Raw genomic sequence first — 6,185 nt, 5'->3', positions numbered from 1 at the left:
AGGGTGGCTGTCTGAGAAACTCGCCTCATCTGGGGCAGAAAGAGTGCCCCCCTCCTTTCTCTAACCCTACTAGACTGCTTGAGGATCACGGACGGTTTGGCTCATCGATGAGCCCTGCGTTATGGGCCCGGCAAGCAAACTCCTAACGGGCAACCCGCCGCTCTAGGCGTGTGTGGGTTTTTTGATCTTTCACCTTCAAGTTCGCACGACATCGGTCCGTGTCCCCCGCCCCGGCTTCCCATGGGAAATCCTCCGTCTCTTTCCACAGACTCACTGGCGACTTCACACAGTGCCTGCCTCCTCCTCCTTAGGAAGGAAGGAAGGAAGGAAGGAAGGAAGGAAGGAAGGAAGGAAGGAAGGGGCTGACCCCGTGGCCGAGCGGTTGAGTTTGCACGCTCCGCTTCAGCGGCCCGGGGCTTGGAAGGTTCGGATCCTGGGCTCGGACACGGCACCGCTCATCAAACCACGCTGAGGTGGCGTCCCACACGGCAGAACCAGAGGGACCCTCAAAGAGAATATAGAACTAGGTACTGGGGTGCTCTGGGGAGAAGAAGAAGAAGGAGGAGGAATAAAAAGAAAAGAAAAGATTGGCAATGAGCTCGGGTGCCAGTCTTTAAAAAAAAAAAAAAAAAAGAGGAAGAAAGATGGACAAACAGGAACGAATCCCACTGACGGCACCTCCAAATGGTGGGGGGCAGGGGGGTGGGGGGGGTGGGGAGTGGCATCATCGGGCCAAGGGTGACTCTAAGCGTGATCCCGCGGTTGTGTTATTTGACATTTTATCGAATCGATTTATTATTTTATTTTTGAGGAAGATGAGCCCTGAGCGAACATCTGCCACCAATCCTCCTCTGTCGGCCGAGGAAGACTGGCCCTGAGCTGACATCCGTGCCCATCCCCCTCTACTTTCCAGGTGGGACGCCTGCCACAGCGTGGCTCGCCAAGCGGTGCCGGGTCCTGCGCCCGGGATCCGGACCGGCGAACCCGGGGCCGGCGGAGCAGAACGTGCGAACTTCACCGCCGCGCCACCGGGCCGGCCCCCGGAGTTGTTTTGAAAATCCAGTAAGGGGCTGGCCCCGTGGCCGAGTGGTTAAGTTCGCGCGCTCCGCTGCAGGCAGCCCAGTGTTTCATCGGTTCGTTCGGATCCCGGGCGCGGACACGGCACTGCTCATCAAACCACGCTGAGGCGGCGTCCCACATACCACCGCTAGAAGGACCCACCGCGAAGAACACACAACTACGTACCGGGGGGCTTTGGGGAGAAAAAGGAAAGACAAAAAATAAAATCTTCCAAACTCCAATAAAACTTTGAGTGAAGACGACGAGGAGGATGCGAAACGTATCTCACGCCTCCGAGCCGAGCCGTCCGTTTAGGTTTAGGAAGGGGGACGAGGACCCTTTGTAAGCGACATCCCTTTTTAAGCACCATTCTAAACCACAGAACAGAACTCCCTCTCCTCGACCCGGAGCGAGGAGGTTCCTGGGTGTGTCAGAGAGGGTCACGTCCTCTGCAGCACGAACGAACCGCCAGGGTTCGGCCACGGGAAAGAATTTCTTCCTCTCCAGGGGGACTAAAAGTCACCGACGGCAGCGGGCGTAGGTGCTATCCTTCCCGTCCAGGAAAGGCAGGGAGAACTTCAGCCGTGAAGAGAAGGAGGTCTTCCTCACTCCCCGTTTTGGGAGGGCCCCTTTGGCAGGGGAGTTTTGTCTCCTGATTTCAAGTCAGGAAGAAAAGGGAGAGAGAGAGAGAGAGAGAGAGAGAGAGAGAGAGAGAGAGTGTGTGTCCTTCTCGTGCCAGGTCGGTCTGAGGGGGACCTCCTCTGGTTTCCTCCCTTCCCAGGGAACGCCGTTCGCTCCTTCTTCTAGAAAAAGCTCCCAAAGCACCACCGCCCAGGATGGTCGACCTACGCCCATCGTCCCTCCTTTCCCAATCATTTCTACCGCGACAGAGGGACAGAGGCCCCTGCCCCATCCCCATCCCCACCCCCACCCCCATCGCCTGCCTCCTTGATGGCCAAAGGAGCTGCCTCTGAGAATGGAACGGGGCTTGGAAACCTTCTAGAGGGGTGACTCTCACCTGCCTGCCTGCTGGGAAAAGCACCACGCTGTCCATCGGACTGCTCTTTTGGGCAAACGTAGGCGTGCCACATAGCGATCGACAGCTATGGCGGGGGGGGGGGGGGGGGCGGGGTGGCGTGGTGGTGCCCAGGATCCACGACACGTGACGGCTGCGGAGCACGACAGCCCTAAGACCTTGAGGGAGACGGGGTGGCGCGTGAATCCTTTCGGAACGAGAACGACAGGAAACGCTGACGGGGACGTGTTCTCCTCTCGAGAACACACCAACGCCTCGCACGGTGTCTGACCCGGGGTGCCTCTGACTTTTGTCATCAGAGACGATCCTCTCGACCGCCCCTCACGCTTTGGGGAAAAGGGGAGAGGGACTCGGTAGCACGGGAAAAGCCATCCCTCCGCCCTTCCTTTCCGTCTTCACGGCTCCTTCTCGTGGAAAACGAGGAAGCCGTCCGGAGGAACGGAACACTGACCCGGGCCAAAGCGTGGCCCAGCCTGAGCCTCCAAAACCTTCTGCTAAGTGAGAGGTGCCAGACATCCAAGGCGACCTACGTTGCGATTCCACACAGAGGAGAGAGCTAGAACGGTCCAACCCTAGAGGGCGACAGCAGATGGCGGCGGCGGCGGCGGCGGCAGCGGTGGTGGTGATCGTGGTGGGGCAGATCCGGGAGTGGGGCCGTTTTTTCTTTCGGGGGGAGGGGATGGAAACGGAAACCTTCTGGAAATAGATAGCCATGACGGATGCGCCACCTTGGGGAGAGAGACTCCCGAAGGCCACTGGCTTGTGCCCCGTGGAAAGGATGGATTCGGTGGGATGGGAATTCTACCTCCGTGTAGAGCGTGTGGTAAACCACGAGGTAGGTGGGTGGGTGGCCTCCCTGCCTCGCCTCCACCTAGACGTCCACACACAGAGACCGACGAGGGAGGGAGGGAGGGAGGGAGGGAGGGAGGGAGGGAGAGAGACAAGATGGACAGAGGCCGAGGCCGAGGCCGAGGCAGTGAGCGAGTAAGTGATCGACCCTGGCCATAGGGATTCCTCAGAGGGCGTCTCTTGGCTCCCCAAACGAAGAATGTGTGTGGAGATCGAGAAAGATCACCGACCTAGGAGAACCAGCAAGACTTCCTCACCCGCCAGAGAGCCGCTGGGCCCCTGCCGTCCCTGCCACCGCCACCCCTACCCCTCGCCTTTGGCAGCGACGCCAACGAAAGGCAGGCAGACGAGTGGGAGAGTCGTGTGGTGGTGTCCCCCAAGGAAGGTGGGTCCATGCCGACGAGCGGTCGTCGGCGTGTGGAAAAGCCAGAGGCGGGCTGACTAGAAGGAGGGCGTCCTGGAGGAAGGGGCCAGGGTGTGAGGGAGAGAGGCCTGTTCCTCTTCCCCTGTCGGTCCCAAGTCAGGGGCCCAAAGGAGGAAAGCTGTCCGTTCCTTTCCGACTCGGACGGTTCGGGCGGAACCGACCGATCCCCGCGGCGGCGCAGTCGGGGCTTTCTGGACCAGAACCCCTCTCTCTGTCGCCTTTCGACCACACGCACGCTTTAGAGGCCAAGGGAAAATGGATCGGGTCTCTCTGTCTCTCTCCCTAGAAAACAAGGGGCCGGGGGCCGAGCCCGTGGACGAACGGTCAAGTAGCGCCCCCCACCCCGGCCCCCGGCTTCGACGGCCCAGGTTTTCACCGGTTCGGATCCTGGGCGCAGCCCCAGACCCAGCATCGCCCTTCAAGCCACGCCGAGGCGGCGTCCCACATAGCAGAAACGCGAAAGACCTACCACTGGAACCTACAACTATGGACGGGACGGGACGGGACGGGGCGGGGCGGGGCGGGGCGGGGCGGGGGTGGGGGGGGCGGCTTTGGGGAGCAGGAAGAAAGAAAAAATAAAAGAAACACAAGGACGGTCATCGCGATAGTTCTTTCCACTTCCATCCATATGTTAACAGGACCCAAGTTTCCCGACCTCCATTTGGATGTATGTTAACTAAATGGAGAAGCTATTCAAAGGACTCCTCTAAAGAAGTCCACGTTCTTCTTTCTAAATGATAATGAAAATCATTGTCACCACCGCTCTTCCGACCCTCCATGTCCAGACGGCCTCCCGCCCCTCCCCTATCCCCAACTCCCGCCCCGCCCCGCGCCGACCCCGACCCCGGCATTCTCCACGCCCACCTTTCCCTCTCCACTCCTACCCCCCCGTCCCCCGCCGCCCGGGACACCGCACCCCGCGCCCCCCCCCCCCAATCCAGGCCGGGCCACCTGGTCGACCTCCTCGAACACTATATAAGAGGATGCCGGGCAGCAGGTGGCGCCCGACAAGCGGCCTCCTCACAGGCCGGACGGATCAGCCTCGCGGGGGCGGGCGATGGGGAGGCGTTCGTCCAGGTCAGGTCAGGTCGGGGGAGGGAGGATGCCGCGCCGGCCGGCCTGGTGCGTGGCCTGGTCCCGATCCACCCCGCGTCTCGTTTCTCGGGCCGGGACGAGTACAGGCGGGGAGGCCGACTCGGTCACGGAAAGCGGCCTTGGGGAGGTTTTGGCGAACGTCCCTGTCCCGGGGCCGTCTGCCGACTAGGGGACGGAGTCCTCCTCCATGCTCCTTCTCGCCCCCAGTCGGGCGGGTTGTGGGTCGCGCGGTCGACTTGGCCATTTCCCCGGAGGCATCCTGCCTGCCGGGGCTCCCTCCCTCGGGCCGGTGCGAGCGGTCCTCGGGCGGCCCGGGAATTTGGGCCGCAGCGAACGAACGAACGAAGCCCGTCCCTCCTGCGTCGGCACCGATGAGACACAGCCCTGGTGGATGGAGCCGCTTTCCTCGGGTTTCCTTTTGCTTTCGGCCGCTGCTGCCACCAAACCTCCCTAAACGATAGGAATGAAAACGGGAACCGTTGGCATAATAAAAGCGTTTTGGTTGGCGTGTTTCTTGGCTTTTGGGGACTCGAGAGGTATGATGGATGATCTCCGATTGACGTTGGGAAGGTCTATTTCATCCCAGTCGCACGAACCCCGAAAACGTGGCGGCTGGACGAGGGAGGGAGGGAGGGAGGGAGGGAGGGAGGGAGGGAGGCCAACCACGGGATTTCCGCACGACCAGCTGATGGACACGAGCGCCCCGTGAGCCGGGCGGAGGGCAGCCGCCCGGGTCTCGCAGCTACGTGCCCGCGGAACCCTCGGGACTGCGAGAAGCCGGAGCGACCCGCAGCCATGTGGCGCTCGGCGCGGACATCTGGTCGACCCGCGCGCCACGGGACCCGGGGCCCGAGTCCGGGCCGGGCCGCCGGTCGACCCGGCAGGGCGGCTGCCCCGGGGGCCTCGCGGCTGCTCGTCCGCAGCCTCCAGGGAGCCCTCGGGGCTCCGAGAAGGCCGAGCGCCCCGCGGCCCCACGGCCCCGCGGCGCTCGGTGCGGACATCTGGTCGACCCGCCCCCCCCCCCCCCCCCGAGACACGGGGGTCGGGTCGCCGGTCGACCCGGCAGGGCGGCGGCCACGGCGGCCTCGCCGCTGCTCGTCCGCCGGGTCGCCGGAGCCCTCGGGCCTCCGAGAAGGCCGAGCGCCCTGCGGTCCCGCGGCGCTCGGCGCGGACATCTGGTCGACCCGCGCGCCGCCGGACCCCGTGGCTACGAGTCCGCGGGGCCTTCGGAGCCGACAGAGGGCCGGGAGCGCACCCAGAGCACCCAGAGCCCCGGGACCCGGCCCCGAGCGCCGCGGACATCTGGTCGACCCGCGCGCCCCGGTCCGGGGACCAAGTCCGGGCCGGACAGCTGGTCGACCCGGCAGGGCGGCTGCCCCGGGGGCCTCGCGGCTGCTCGTCCGCAGCCTCCAGGGAGCCCTCGGTGCTCCGAGAAGGCCGAGCGCCCCGCGGCCCCGCGGCGCTCGGCGCGGACATCTGGTCGACCCGCGCGCCGCCGGACCCCGTGGCTACGAGTCCGCGGGGCCTTCGGAGCCGACAGAGGGCCGGGAGCGCACCCAGAGCACCCAGAGACCCGGGACCCGGCCCCGAGCGCCGCGGACATCTGGTCGACCCGCGCGCCCCGGTCCGGGGACCAAGTCCGGGCCGGACAGCTGGTCGACCCGGCAGGGCGGCGGCCCCGGCGGCCTCCAGGGAGCCCTCGGGGCTCCGAGAAGGCCGAGC

Source organism: Equus asinus, chromosome 28 (genome assembly GCF_041296235.1).
Source record: "Equus asinus isolate D_3611 breed Donkey chromosome 28, EquAss-T2T_v2, whole genome shotgun sequence".
NCBI lineage: Eukaryota > Metazoa > Chordata > Mammalia > Perissodactyla > Equidae > Equus > Equus asinus.
This window is presented reverse-complemented; position numbering follows the sequence as displayed.